The 16,125-nt window shown below is 38.4% G+C and overlaps 1 long non-coding RNA gene across 1 annotated transcript in view; it reads left to right on the top strand.

Moving 5' to 3' along the window:
* Positions 1-9,038: 9,038 nt before the first annotated feature.
* LOC138016085 (uncharacterized) overlaps positions 9,039-16,125 on the top strand; it is a 7,358-nt gene continuing 271 nt past the window's right edge. The window contains exons 1-4 of the long non-coding RNA XR_011125730.1: positions 9,039-10,578; positions 14,451-14,553; positions 14,963-15,383; positions 15,990-16,125. The exon at positions 15,990-16,125 is cut by the window's right edge and continues 271 nt beyond it. This is a non-coding gene — a long non-coding RNA (uncharacterized lncRNA). The remainder of the gene's footprint in view (positions 10,579-14,450; positions 14,554-14,962; positions 15,384-15,989) is intronic.

Below are 16,125 nucleotides of genomic sequence, written 5' to 3'. Positions count from 1 at the left end.
CAGAAAAAATAAAAACTGAACAATTACATGTAGAAAGTTCTCATCCGTTTGCTATTTTTAATATCCAAGGAATCTGGAATGCTGATGACACAGCTGATATGCCCTGGATTGAAGTCCTTGATGAACCCAGTAGTTGTCCAGTTAGTGATACTGAGGATCAACTGGATTGCATTTCACAAGGTTCCTCATCTTCTGTATCAGATTCAGGATCAGATATCACATTGAAATGTCAAGAAGAGGAAACGCTTGGTGACATTATGGGGAAATACCTTTTTAAAATTAAGGAACAGAACAGGCTTACGCAAACATCTACACAAAGAGTTGCAAAGGCAACATCAGATCTCTTCAGTATGGCATGCAGACGGCTAAAAAGAAGAATGGAGGAAACCCTTGACGATGCAGGCATCGAACAAGTGCCAGGTCTAGAGGCTGCATTTGCAGATTTTCTTTTTCCATTTGAAGACTTGAAGACCACTTGGATGTTGACAGAATTTCAAAAGCATTCACTGCCTTATGTGGTAGGGAGTTATTTATAAAAGAAATCATGTTTTTGCTTTTCCAGGGGAATCTGACCAACTTTTAAACTATCAATTCAGTTGATCACTGTGGTCAGGTCACATTGTTAGCATTGAAAGGAGAAGCTGTGGTTACAAAATTTTTTTGTACCATTTGGCAGTAAAAGGGTTCGTGATTAAGTAAAAATAATAATCTGAAGACAAGGAAAATGAAGAGTGAAAGATTGAAAATGTCATCTAATGAAAGTCAAAAAGTAATTCTGTTCCAAATGAGAGGGCCCTGTCCCAGTTGTGTTAGAAGTTTTGATAGCAACTTAAGGCATCTCTTACCCACTTCGCCTTGTCCCATACCTCCTTTTCTCCTATATTCCCATTTTTGGCACAGCTTTACAGTAAAGACTTACCTTAAACATATTTTTCTTCTGACAAGGAGCCTTAAAAGAAAGTGCTGGGGACGACAAGAGTCTACAGAAGAGTGAGAAACAAAATAAGATGTTTGCAGCTTGAGAAAGTTTTCTTCTATGTTCCAATTTTGAAGACCCTTTAAGCACAATTTCAGTCGAGAGCTATCCTTAAAATGGTCTTTTCTGAAAGAGACGAGGACAAAGATAGAGGTTGGTCTATGGTCTATTTGTGCAGAGCCACCCTCTGTTTTCAACAGATGACTGTGCTCTTAAGTTGCTCATATACTATGATGATGTCAATGTAGCAAATCCAATGACGAATAAGATTCATCAACTTGGTTTCTTTTACTACCAGCTAGCTAACATAAAATCTGTTTATCGCGCAAAATTAAATTCTATTCACCTCTTTGCTATCTGTAAAAAGCAGTACATAAGGGAATTTGGTCTAAATGAGGTGCTGAAGCCTTTGGTGGAAGACCTCAAAGAGCTGGGAGGAGAACAGGGTTATGCTTTCACCATAGCAGGAGGTACAGTTTATTTAAGAGGTGCAATTCTTGCTGTCATCGCAGATACTCCTGCAAGTCAAGGGGTTGGTTGTTTTAAGGAAAGTGTAGGTGGGGCTAGGAGAAAATGTCGGCACTGTATGACATCTTGGGAACAAATGCAGGAACATTTCTTGGAGGAGGATTTCATTCTGCGAGATAGTAATAGCCATGAGCAGCAGGTGTCTTTGATAGAAGATGCTGGTTCAAATTAGTTTTTTTCAAAAAATTATGGAATTACTGGCAGAGCTAAGATTTCAGAGGCTCCATATTTTGACATCACTAAGCAGCTTCCCCAGGATATTATGCACATTTTCCTAGAAGGTATTTATGTTACGAAATGAAATTTTTCTTTCAGAATTTCTTCCGCAACAGTCATTTTACTCTTCATGATCTTAACCAAGCAGTCAACAATTTTGACTATGGTTATTCAGAGTTGAAAGATAAACCAGCTCCAATAAAGGAAGATGACTTAGACTTAAAGTCTAATTCCAATTTGGGCCAAAGTGCAAGCTAAATGTGGTTATTTGCCTCTATTCTACCCCTGCTTTTGGATGGCAAAGTAGACCACAATGACCCACATTGGATCAATTTCCTTTCCCTTTTGGAAACTAGACCCTCCGTGAGGGTACACTGGGTTGCCTGTGGTACGTGCAGCGTTCCAGGCAATTTTTTTCAAGTTGGTGGGTCATTAAGACCATTTAAGGGGTCACCCAGAAGTCATACCAGCAGAGGCCCTTTGGCTCACAGGTCCGCACACGTTCGTACGACGAAACAGCTCCTTTTCTGAGGTTAAAAACCTGGCTACCGGCCTATTAATTAATCATTTGTCAGAAAGAAGAAATTCCTGTCCTCTTTAAAAAAAATTGACACGCATTGCTTACGTGTGGTAGTGAAGTAACACAGCGATTTATTCCATAATGTCAACTGAGCTGTGTTGTCTTCCAGGAGATTCAAGTTGTCCTTGCGTAATATGTAGCTCTAACAGTGCACGATATTGTTTTGGTATTGTCTATCATTGTAGTGCCATGGTAGAAGTCTTGGGTAAATAGCCTGAGAAGACATGTGGTTACTAGCAAAGTACTGAACCCAGAAAGATTGAAGAAAATAAATGGGAAGTGAAAAACATTGTCTTCTGGGAGAGACATGTTGACAGAATAAAAGGGAATCGAGAAACATTGGCTTCTGGGCTGACATGTTGATCATGCAACTTCTTTCCACCACAAGTGTAAGCGTGTACTGACAGCACCTGACAGTTTTGTGAACAAATGTTAAAAGTTGAAGTTAACCCGTGTGCGGTGGGTTAGTATCTGGATGGGCGACCTAAGAAATATACCACTGAGTAACAGAAGCATAGGACCGAAAATTCTATTTTAATGCTATCAAATGCGAACCAAGCAAGATACAGATTTTGTAAGCTTGCTTTATGCAAAACAAATATTGATGTAAAAGTAAATAAATATGGATACACAGTTTTTAAGAAGAGCAGAAGGAAGTTTCAGGACGGTCGATCGAGCATAAAATATTTTGCCATCGGTAACAAAATTTACGACGTGAAAACAACATTAATTTTGAACCACAAATATAAAAAGTTACCATCAGCGAAAAACATTCTGGGAGATTTTAGTTGTTTTGTTGTAATTGTACTTTTGGCTGCACCGAGTAAATCGCACATCGAATTCAGCGGGCAGAGTGATCGAAGGGGGTTTGATGCCACCCCCTCAGGGTTTTGTAAATGAGGTGATAAAGGGTTGGATGCCACCCCCCTCAGATTTTGCAAATTTTGGAAAGGAGATTTACTCTGTTGCTGAAACGTTAAGCAGCTGTTCCTTTATTGCTTGCGGATTTTTTAATGTGTCAACTGTTCCAAAAATTCTTCATTTTAAACATAATTATTCTAGTTTCTCAACACGAAATTACAAAGTCGATACATTTTTACATGTACATGATTACATTTAAGCTTTCTGGCTTGATTTCGCACTGATTTTTTTGCCATTAAAAAAGGCAACTGAGGTGAAATAGTGAAATCAAGATGGCGGATCTGATGACGTCATACGACGTCAGCGACATCCAAAATATATTGTCATCTTAAAGGAGCAAGGATGGCACAGTCGGTTAGTGCGCGGCCTTGGTGCAAGAGGTCCTGAGTTCGATTCCCGGATCTCGCATCCTTGTTTCGACTTCTTTCCTTTCCGTGTAGCTGAGTAGGAGCACTGATGGAGAGGGGGGAGTAAAATGAGCGCACCGTCGACCTCAGGTTTGTCAGTTGAATTACTGTTACGAGTTATCGACGTTAAATATGGTTGCTTTACTTTACTTTACTTTATCTTGGGGTTTTGCACTCCATGTGAATTTATTTTACTGTGACTAAATTTAACGAAAGCCTGGGGGGGGGGGGGGGTCGATCAACATCCCCCCTCAAACTGAACCGGGAACGTGTTTGCTGACGTGCAAAAATGCTTGGAAGGCTTATAATTAGAGCTTAGTTTATCAGAAAAACACTCGTATTACTCGTATGTATTGGTATGTATCCGTGTGTTGGTCGTATGTATCCGTATGTTACTCGTATGTTAGTCGTATGTGAGTCGTATGTATTCATATGTATACGTATGTTCCGTATGTTACTCGTATGTTACTCGTATGTTACCCGTATGTACTCGTGTGGTGTTTTAGTCATGATCGCCAAGATACCGGGTTTTTGTTTTTGTTAGTTTTCGTTTTCTTTCAATTGTTATAAATTTTGACAAGAAATGTGCGAATTCAACACAAAGATCACTCTCAGAGGTCACAGTGACCATTGTTTCTGGAAAATCAAAAATTTACTCTCCAAGACAAGGTTATTTATCACCAGGTAATTCCATCGTTTTGGTAATAGCAGCTACTTTATTATTCATCAGCGTCACAATATTTTGCCGATTTTGGGGGTCATTTTGTTGAAACTCACGCACGCTTCCAACAGACCAGTTTATTTTCGTGACTTATGCGTTACCACAAAAATTCTCCCCGTATCACATTTCAACACATGTATGCAAATTTGCTAAGCTCGAAAATTACACATGATAAATTTACAAAAGCTAGAAATTTCACAGAAATACTTTCCAGCGAAACATGTATTGAAACAAGCAACATATTTGCTATAAGAGGCAAGAAACCCTTCCTATTTCAGTTGCGTGCGAGCAAGCGAAACACACAATCACAAAGCATATGCAATTAAATAAATTTCTGACAGTTCACATCAAACCCTTTTCGAAAGAACCTTGACCGTAAATAATAAAGCACAAAAGAGACAACAAGCTTTCATTCAAATAATTTTTCACTGTCACATTTCCAATTTGTTTTTACCTTTGCTGAGTTGAGTCTTAAAATGAATGTTACTTGCCAGACAAACAGGCAAACTTTAAATAGATGCGACTTCAGTAAACACTGTGAGACACACAACAGAGATCACAGATCTACTTGTGGTGTTCGATTCCTTCTAACTTTTCCCGACACGGAAAATAACAAAAAAACCCACGAAATGAAACCGAGATTCCGACTGGGTTTGGCAACCCAGTAAAAATGCTAACAACACCACTAGTGAGGATAATTGCAAACGATACAAGTAATTGCACATGAAATAGCGTTACAGCTCCAAATACAAAGGGATTCAGTAACAGCAGAAAACAAAAAGCCATGATAATACAAATAGACAGAAAATTCACCTTTTTAAGAAATTTAACTAAATGCATCCGGCTAGGCGTACATCTCTGCGACTAGCTCGATACCGCTAGCACTAACTTTAAGATCAGGAACTTTCTTCTTCAGGAAACTTTCACAGTTCTGTGCTTCTCTCCTTTGGCATTTGGTTTTCAGTGCAGTTCATATCATGATTTTCACATATTTGTTCATTTAGTACACATTTGTTCTCAACATATAAACTTTCTTTCAGTTTGCGGACCAACCCCGGCCAAAACAATCGCTCAACAGCATCTTTTAGTGTGGGTCTACCGCAAACGGCGTGTGCATAAGTGAGTTGTTTGAGCGTTCCGAGGAAGAAGCTTAATACAACAAAAAGCAATATGCTCACAAACGACATACTGTCATGGGCTGCACACTTCGCCACAACTTGATCGCGCAAACGAATGATATTTGGTATGATCACGCTCAATCATATGGTTTTGCCTGTCAATAAAAGGCATTATTATACTTATTATACTTAGGATCGAAATTCTCCAATCACAATTAGCTATTTTAACAACTTGTTTCCTCAGAAGGACGTCTTTGAAGCTGCCCAATCAAAACATGACGACTTCCATTCACTTAGTGCTATAAATTCACACAAACCACCAAAGCTTGCCTTCCTTCGGTTATTTCAGGAGGGGTTAGGTAATATCTGTCTATCGTTAGAATCTCTCGACTCCTGTCTCGTGTTGCTATCGCACACCCACTAAAATTCGCTCATTCCTGGTCGTTTTATTCCTACTCGTTTAGAACCAAACAACTACCTCCTAAATGTCAACACCAGTAAATGATCACGCAAACGAAGCCAATGGCGAGAAATAATATTTCAACTGAATAGCTTGAAATAAAATTTGCGCGAAATCTCTCTCTTTAAAAAAGTTAAAGAAATATAAGGGCCGTTTATACCAGAGAAAATAAAACGCGAACAGCCCATATAAATGATGCAAAATCTACGGTCACAGCTTTCTCAAGCCCCGGCTTATCCTGGCCTGGGAGTTTATACTCGTATAAATAGTTCCTTTGGCGTATTATGTACGCCGCGTCCAGAGTAAGCCGCGTCTTATTTTCTCTCGTATAAACGACCCTATTGTTGTTTTCTCAAGTTAACAATAACTTCATTTTACACAAGAGTGACTATACTGAAATCTTTTTCTGACCTTAATTTAAAACGATCGCCAGCTGTAATCATTTGCCAGAACGATCATGCCTACAAATTCCTGTCATCTTTATTTAATGCGTATTAAATTTCAACTCACTTATGCAAATTAGTTAAACTCGAATACTACACAGCACAATGAATCACAACAGTTGAAACATCTCACAAAAACCTTTTCCAGCATGAAATTTATTGAAACTAACAAAATATTTGCTATTGGAGACAAAAAAAACCCTTTCTATTCCAATTCCGTGCGTGCAAACAAGAAACAATCCGTCTCACAAACCATACGATATGCAAATAAATATATTTTTCAGTTCAAGATTGAACTCTTTCCTAAAGAACCTTTTCCAAAGCACAAAATAGACAACAACCTTTCTTTCCAATAATTCTTCACTGTCACATTTTCAATTATTTTTTTACCTGAAAACTGTACAGCTTGACTGCAAATTAAATGCAAATTGCCAGACAAATGAGATGCCACTTCGGTAAACACTATGATACATTCAAGACATTCGATTCCTTTTACACTCATACTCAATTTCCCACTTACTGTCAGTGTTCTACATACCAGCACAGTTTATAAAATAAGATTAGAAACAACACACACTTTCTCATATCCGACCGCAATTGTTCTCGAAGACCATCCCTCGTCGCTTTTAAGATTCCAGATATTTATTTTCCCCGCCTGTTTCGTTACTCCAATTGACGTTCCATATTTGATCTCATAAAGGTACATTTTTGCCACGAAAACGCCATCCCCGTTACCACGACTTTCGACGCCATTGCGGGTTTAATAATTAAACGTTCATCTGTGTGCACCAAGGAAATCTACGTATTCCCCCAGCCCCCTCAAACCTAACAAAATACACAGACAAGACTCTATGCACAAAGCCACTACTTAGCAGGGGAGTGACAGGCAAGACTTTTACCGACACGGAAAAAAATAAAAAAAACACGAAACTAAACACAGATTCCAACTGGTTTGCCATAGGCAACCCAGTAATTATGTGTATCTGTTTTGCTCATCAAGTTACTTATAGTTCTGTAATTTATTTAAAACAATTAATTAAGGAACACCTCACCTCATTTAAGACTATATATCCAAACGCACGAATCTTGCCAAAACAACATTATTTGGTTCATTTACCCACCCAAATATTAATGTTTGGGCCACTTATCAGGAGCTGGTGCATGCGATTTGAAGGCAAACATTCCTACTTTAAAAACATGGCCCGTGCAATAAAAAATTTCAAGAATCTGCCACTCTCCCTAGCACGAAGACATCAAAGTATGGAGAGTGCAACATCCTTGGAAATTGATGGTGAAAGTGTTGACCCTTGTCCAATGGTGTCTGATGATATTACATTTGGAAAAGGAAAACGTTTACTTAGACATGATCTGGAATATGCATTAAATACTATAACAAGGTTTTATGAACTGGATTATAGAAATGGATGTGATGCCATAAATGTCTTTCAGTATAATTCAGTTACAGTATGTGGAACCCAGTACAAAACAGGTGCAAACAACTTTCTTATCACTTGCTTGGATGACATGGACCTACCACAGTTTGCTAAAATATCAAAAATATGGTTTGTTCTCCACAATAAACCATTCTTTGCAGTCATGACTATGAGTACAGATTCTTTTTGTGAGGAACTAAATGCTTTTGAAGTCTCAGAACCAGAAATGGCACAGGGATATGATATCATTTCTCACTGTGACTTGTTTTTTTATAATGTATACCATGCTCATAAAAAAAGGGGTAAACAGTTTATTACCTGCAAGGAGAGCTTTTTGAGTATCTAAAAATTAGTTGGCGTATATGGGACTTAAAATCACTGTGAACGGTCAGAAGATAGTTGTTATTATGTAAGGTTATATTGCATAATATTTATCATTGATATGTTTATGTTGAAATGCTACTTAAAAGACTGTCATTCTTGAGGTACATGATATACAATGTATTTGATGAGTTGCACTCAGTGTTGCGAGTTGTATTTTGCAATGTTAATTACAATGTTAATGTTTAGTGATGTGTCAGCAGATTTTTCCCAAGCTGTACACTAAAAAATAAATAACAAAACAGTGAGACCTTGTTCTAACACAGATCAAAAATGGGAGGGTAAGTTTTGTGACCCTCCTTTGTGGTTTCTTTATGTTTCCCTTGTATGGTAGTGTCTTGAAATAAAATTTGTTCTTCTGGAAAGTGGTTCTTAGTTATTTTACTCTAAGATTGTTTTTAATTGTTTGAGTAAGAATCAAAGTCACTTTGAAAAGAGCCTCACTTTGCAATTTTTGCTTTTTTACTTGGACTGAAATGATCTTGTTTCAAGATTGCTTTTTAACTATTTGACTTGGAGACAGTAACTTGAAACAAGGTTTACTGTCCCTTATAACTAGGACTCTCAAGTAATCTTGTTTGAAGATTGCTTTTTAGCTATTTGAGTTAGAGGCAAAGTAACTTAAAATAGGTTTACTTTGCCTCATAACTAGGACTCAAAATATCTTGTTTCAAGACATTTAGTATTCTTAAATTTTTAAGACATTGTGTCTACTTAAAACTAGATTTTGTGGTCTTAAAATTAGACATCAAGTCTAGAATCAAGATTACACAACTCAAATTAAGGATTTATACTTTGAGAGTGAATATAAAAGAGCCGGCGAGTGTTATCTTGTAGCGTCACAGCGGCAAAAATGGTTCCCGGGTCTACATTTGTATTACACCAGAAGTGTTTATTGACATGATGTCTTATACGTATGAAGAGCTTACTTACCAATTTTCAGGATAACTTTTAACTTTTTGGCAGGCGCAGGGCAAGTCACCGCAGTGAAAAAAACATCAATGATTCCATTTCCATTCGATGAGAAACTTTGAATTCAGCGGTAAAAGACTTAAATACATAGCTTAAAAGCCTTGAGTGATCCCAGCTTCTTTGTTATCATTTTTTTGACCAGGGAAGAGCACTGTACGATGCCTTTCGACTTTCATTCTACACATGTGCGAGTTGTCAAGTTTTTGTCACGACAGCAACAGGCCAGAGTGTATTAAAACGAGCTGTGATCTGGTATGACTTTGGACTCCAAAACCGCTATACATCGTTTGAAGGGGCAACTTAGTAAAACATGTCGTCAAAAAAAATTGTAGTTTTAGAAGCCCACCTTACCCTTACCTAAAAAGAATTTTTCAAGAGCCTGTTATTAAAGTGGAAAATGTACATGGGCTATCAGATTTTAAAAAGCCAGAACAGAAATGTGTTACATCCGGTTGTTTCTAAATTTGGTCTGCTAATTGAAATATGAACCAATCGTGTGTCGAGATTCAACCTGGACCCTTCAATGAGTCATATACAACGGCCTCATCGCAGGGAAACGGAAAGCCTGCGTTGCAGCACTAAATTGGGGACACTGTAAACTTTGTTGCTTTGGAAGGACTGCTTGAAATCATTTTCCACGAAAAAACCTCCGCCAAAGAAATGGGAAAGGATTCAGGCGAGCAATTTCGAGCAATTTGGAACGGCAGTGATAGGATAGCACCGAGAAATTGAGGTAAGTGTCCATTTCGAACACTCGTGTATAAACGGAGCGCCATATATAATTTGTAAACACGTGTTAATTGTTTTTCAATTGCCTCAATTTTTGCGTTCAATATCAAACGACAAATTCAAAGGACATTTCATAATTTTATGTGCAAAAGCATTTTTGCTTTGTTTTTTCTTCTTTAAAGTTATTTTTCAGGATGTTCCTGGGCTTTTATGATGAAAACCCTTTTCTTTCCCTGAAAATCCAATTTTACACGCATAACCTTCTCGCCTAAAATTATTTTCATGTGCCACCCGCATACACAGTTAGAAGGAATCAACTTCGTGAACATTGGGAACATTGCAGAACGAGTACAAAAGGGGAAGGTGGAATTTGTTCGAAATTGTAAAGGTTTGTTTTCACGTTACACAAAAAGTATGTACAAACACTATATAATGTGAACTTCAAGAAATTTATATTAAGCAATGTTAGCGCAGTGAACCAATTTACAAAACATATTTAATTTTAAAAAAAACAAAATTTCGCCAGAGATTGGAATTTCTAGTCTGCTCTTTGTTTCTCCCCTTTCCTCAGGTTTTGACATCGTTATCCAATGCTAGTTTTGCAGCATTCCCACATCCGGTTGGAGTCTTCTGGGTTTCTGCATTGGAAGCCAAAAGATGTCATCACTTCCGCTGAAAGAAACAAAGCCAAAGGTAAGGTGAAAGTGATAAAATTTGTATTTGACCAAATACCTTGGTTCTCATAAAACAGAGAAGTCATTATACTTGCTTGATACAATATTTCAACATGTATATTCTAAGCATTGTTATTCGTCAGGTTGGAAAGTATTCCTTGAAAAACTAATCTAAGTGGCATAATCCATGAACTGTCTTAGAATTCTTTGTTATGCTTTATCTGGATACCTTGGTTAAAATGTTGAAGGCTGCAGTTATAAGTTCATAGTCCATATTTACACCCAATAAATTATTCTCATTTAGTAAATAAATATTTCTTCAACTTGCACTTGCTAACTTTATCATTGCCTTTTCCAGCTATTGTTATGTACTAGCCTAGTATATATATATATATAATGAAATGACGTGATAAATTGATCATCAGCTAAAAGTGCTCAATGGGTTTACCAGAGCTTTCAATAGATACGTAGACTTGAACTAGGTCAAAAACATTTATTTGCTACTCCGAGTTTCATGCTTCTCACGAAGCAATCATCAGGCAACTGCCAAAAAGAAAGAATACATGGTGTTTTACAGTGATTTTGAAAATAACGGTAGCAATTCACTATAGGCTGGGGTGCATGGCAACGGTTAAACAATACAAACTGTTTCCAGTGAGCTGCTAACAGTAAGCAGCTCACTGGAACAGCAGCTAACTTCCAGTTAGCAGCTCACTGGAAACAGTTTGTATATATATATATATATATATATATATATATATATATATATATATAACTGAATAAATGTGTGAAAGAAGTGAAATTATAGGCTCCCCTACTCTGTCACCTCGAAAGAAAATTTCCCGGTAGGCCCACGCCTTAAGCCACGTAAATCACATCGTCGATGGCTGTGTTGCCAGCATGGTTGTCCTGGTGGTGTAGTGGTGATCACACCCGACTAGTAATGGGGGGACGTGGGTTCAAATCCCGCTCAGGGCAAATTTTCTTTCACACATTTATTCAGTTAAAAATATGATTATTTGGGGTGTGCATTGTCAGGGTTTCTCTCCTACACTCTCTCTAAAAATTAAAATTAGCCTGTATCCTTCTAGGATCCTTCCTTGTCATTCGCTAAGTTGACTACGGTTGTGCATCATTAAGTTGATCCTTGGTTGGGTTTCAAGTGAAGTTATAGGCTCCCCTACTCTGTCACCTCGAAAAAAAATTTCCCGGGAGGCCCACGCCTTAAACCAAGTAAATCACATCGTCGATGGCTGTGTTGCCAGCATGGTTGTCCTGGTGGTGTAGTGGTGATCACACCCGACTAGTAATGGGGGGATGTGGGTTCAAATCCCGCTCAGGGCAAATTTTCTTTCACACATTTATTCAGTTAAAAATATGATTATTTGGGGTGTGCATTGTCAGGGTTTCTCTCCTACACTCTCTCTAAAAATTAAAATTAGCCTGTATCCTTCTAGGATCCTTCCTTGTCATCGGCTAAGTTGACTACGGTCGTGCATCATTAAGTTGATCTTTGGTTGGGTTTCAAGTGAAGTTATAGGCTCCCCTACTCTGTCACCTCGAAAGAAAATTTCCCGTGAGGCCCACGCCTTAAACCACGTAAATCACATCGTCGATGGCTGTGTTGCCAGCATGGTTGTCCTGGTGGTGTAGTGGTGATCACACCCGACTAGTAATGGGGGGACGTGGGTTCAAATCCCGCTCAGGGCAAATTTTCTTTCACACATTTATTCAGTTAAATCGTATTAAAAGAGATTTCTTAAAACATAAAACTATAAAAGTTAGAGATAACAAGTTAAACCGACGTTTCGGAGTAGACATCACTCCATTATCAAGGTAAAAATGTTCTATGATGCTAAAATTACATTATTAAAAACGATTGACGCTAAGAATTAACATAATAAGCACGTGCGAAATTGGCTATAAGAATACTTTAGCACGAATGGAATCCGATTGCACATTGAGGCTAGGCTTAAGTGTTCTTATAAATAACATTTCAGACACTAAGCAATCAAATTTGTTTTTACATTTTTTGAGCACCTCAAAGCGTTTAAGCAGGTCCCGAGGGATCGACCCGTGTGCGTTCTTATAGTGTCTGGCAATAGCCGAGGACTGTTGCTTATGTCCCTTTACACGATTGTGTAAATGTCCGCGTGTGTAGCCTACATAACCTTCATCACAAAGGGCACATTGAAATTTATATACAACACACTGCTGATTTATGATCGGCGGCTTTGCCTCTTTCACTTTCAGTTCCTGTTCAATTTTTCTGCTGGTAAATACAGGCTGGATGGTTTTGTTTACTTTCAGGCTCAAATCCTTAAGTTGTTTTTTTACAAATTCTGCTGAGTTTTGGTCTTTAAATGGCAAGACTACTCGAACCATGTTATCCGTCTCTTGGGCTGTTGATAAAGGTCACGGTTGGTTGCAGACCTTTGAGTCAACAAAGCGTTCGATAGTGGAATTTACGAGTTGTTTCGGGTACTTTAGGCGTGAGAAAACTGACTTCAAACGGTCACATTCGTCTGAGAAGTGTGACCAAGAAGAAGATAAACGGTGTGCTCGATCGAGCATAGTTCTCAGCAAGCCATTCTTGTACCGATTGTCAACATTGCTCTGAAAATGCAGAAGGAAACCTGAATTCGTGGGTTTTACGTAGACCTTTGTCTCTATCCGGGGAGATCGATTCAGTAACTGAGTTCCCAGAAATGGCAACATACCATTGCTTTCAGTTTCCATGGTGAATGTGCAAGGTTTAATGTGTCTAGAAAACTAGATGCTGCCGCCATATTCAGCATGGTGGTCAGGGTGTCGTCTACATATCTTCGATAGTTACTGAATCGATTGGGTTACTGAATCGATCTCACCGGATAGAGACAAAGGTCTACATAAAACCCACGAATTCAGATCTCCTTCTGCATTTTCAGAGCAATGTTGACAATCGGTACAAGAATGGCTTGCTGAGAACTATGCTCGATCGAGCACACCGTTTATCTTCTTCTTGGTCACACTTCTCAGACGAATGTGACCGTTTGAAGTCAGTTTTCTCACGCCTAAAGTACCCAAAACAACTCGTAAATTCCACTATCAAACGCTTTGTTGACTCAAAGGTCTGCGACCAACCGCGACCTTTATCAACAGCCCAAGAGACGGATAACATGGTTCGAGTAGTCTTGCCATTTAAAGACCAAAACTCAGCAGAATTTGTAAAAAAAACAACTTAAGGATTTGAGCCTGAAAGTAAACAAAACCATCCAGCCTGTATTTACCAGCAGAAAAATTGAACAGGAACTGAAAGTGAAAGAGGCAAAGCCGCCGATCATAAATCAGCAGTGTGTTGTATATAAATTTCAATGTGCCCTTTGTGATGAAGGTTATGTAGGCTACACACGCGGACATTTACACAATCGTGTAAAGGGACATAAGCAACAGTCCTCGGCTATTGCCAGACACTATAAGAACGCACACGGGTCGATCCCTCGGGACCTGCTTAAACGCTTTGAGGTGCTCAAAAAATGTAAAAACAAATTTGATTGCTTAGTGTCTGAAATGTTATTTATAAGAACACTTAAGCCTAGCCTCAATGTGCAATCGGATTCCATTCGTGCTAAAGTATTCTTATAGCCAATTTCGCACGTGCTTATTATGTTAATTCTTAGCGTCAATCGTTTTTAATAATGTAATTTTAGCATCATAGAACATTTTTACCTTGATAATGGAGTGATGTCTACTCCGAAACGTCGGTTTAACTTGTTATCTCTAACTTTTATAGTTTTATATTCAGTTAAAAATATGATTATTTGGGGTGTGCATTGTCAGGGTTTCTCTCCTACACTCTCTCTCTCTCTATATATATATATATATTTATACTGATCTCACCTTTTATTGCAGCAAGAACAATGTGGTCCAGAGGTTCAAATTCTTTGGTGCCATGTACTGTAGACCTGAGGAGGGTTTCCTTGCTAAACAACCTGTCAGCAAGACGGAGAGCCATGTGAGTGGGCTTATGTGCTGCCTTGGCAAAGTTGTAATCTGCTCTGGCCATTCGAACGTTGCCACCTCCGGCTAGTACCTCTGAATCATTTCCTGCAAAATAAATAGCATAATTGCATCTGTTATCTTAATTTGTATTAACATAATATCAGGGTAAGATTTCATTGAATACTTGTGTATTAAGCATTGTTAATAGTCAACGTATGAGTTAAAAATCAGCATTTCAAACTATTGTTGTATGTGGCTTCAAACTGATGCTTCAGTTGTTCATATTATGGAGTAAATAAACTAACTTAAGCCAGTTGAAATCAGTGCAATATAACTAGTTGTCTAGAGTGATAAGTAAGTCATACTGAAGTAAATTACCTGCTGCATTGATGTCATTGAAAAGTTTCTCCATTCCTGGTAAGGGTGTACTCTCTACCACTGGAGCCCTTGAGGGAACTGCAGATGGTGGATACTCAGAGAATGGCCTAAAGTTTGGAAATGCTGTTGATAACTGATGAGGCATGGGCTGAGGTGTCTGCTGCGGAGTTGTTTTTTCTACCACTGGTGCCCTTGGGAGAACTACTGATGGGGAATACTCTAACGATGATGTAAGGGCTGTTCAATGCGTTTGAATCTGAGTGCAGATGTATGGGCTGCTGAGTCAGTTGTGGGTCTGTTGAGGCAGTTGCTGACAAAGACAAAAGCCTGTCAAGCTTAGCCTCCTGTCTGGCAAATGAGCATTCAAGCCTTTCCAAGATAGTGCGCATATGTTGCAGCTCTTGTGATGCTACCCCTTCATGCTGGGTGCTCGTCTTATTGCATGCCAGGTTCACCTTCTGAAAGGTAAGAAGTAGTTTTGAATTGGATCTTTCTCATTTTGTCGAATAAATATACTTCTAGCCCTTTCTAAGGAAACCCAATTATCTTGTCAAGTGTAGAACCAGTCTTTGCTTTATTTATTAGAAATACATTTATATTTTTTAAGGGGTCCCAAGTGACTACATCAAGCTGAATCAAAACAACCAAATGCACGCAATGCATGCCATTCAACAGAGTCTTTAAGTGGTTTGCTGACAATGACCTCAAAATAATAAGTAACCATTTTTTCTTTACAGAGTAATGCAGTTTTGTTGATAATTCATGTAGTAACATTAGTTCTGGTGAAATGAAATGTTAAATGCTCATAAACTGTGGCTAAAACTATTGCAAAAAGCTCACATTACCCTAATTACTGGTCACAGCCAGCTATTGTAACTTAGAAACCTACTTCAAATCATAATGAAACATTTTGCGTCGCTGCGAATAATGAAGTGTTATTCAAAGTAAGACTTACGCCTGTTATGACATCAACTGTGTTGATTGCCTTGGATATTTAGGCTTGGTCATAGGTGCCAATTTCCCCCTGCTCATCATCCGAAAACCCACTCAGGATTTCTGTCTCTCTTGTAGGTGCAGCACACGGAAGAGTGGAGAGGAACAGAGGGATGTCATCATCAACATCATCATCATCACTGCCATCCGAGCAGGAAATCTGTATAGTGGATTTGGCAGGTGATGCTTCTGCAATAATCTAAAGAATGAGGAA

The sequence above is a fragment of the Montipora capricornis genome, chromosome 9, assembly GCF_036669925.1.
Source record: "Montipora capricornis isolate CH-2021 chromosome 9, ASM3666992v2, whole genome shotgun sequence".
Taxonomy (NCBI): domain Eukaryota; kingdom Metazoa; phylum Cnidaria; class Anthozoa; order Scleractinia; family Acroporidae; genus Montipora; species Montipora capricornis.
Note: the sequence above shows the minus strand (reverse complement) of the source record. Positions and strands in the feature narration are given on the sequence as shown.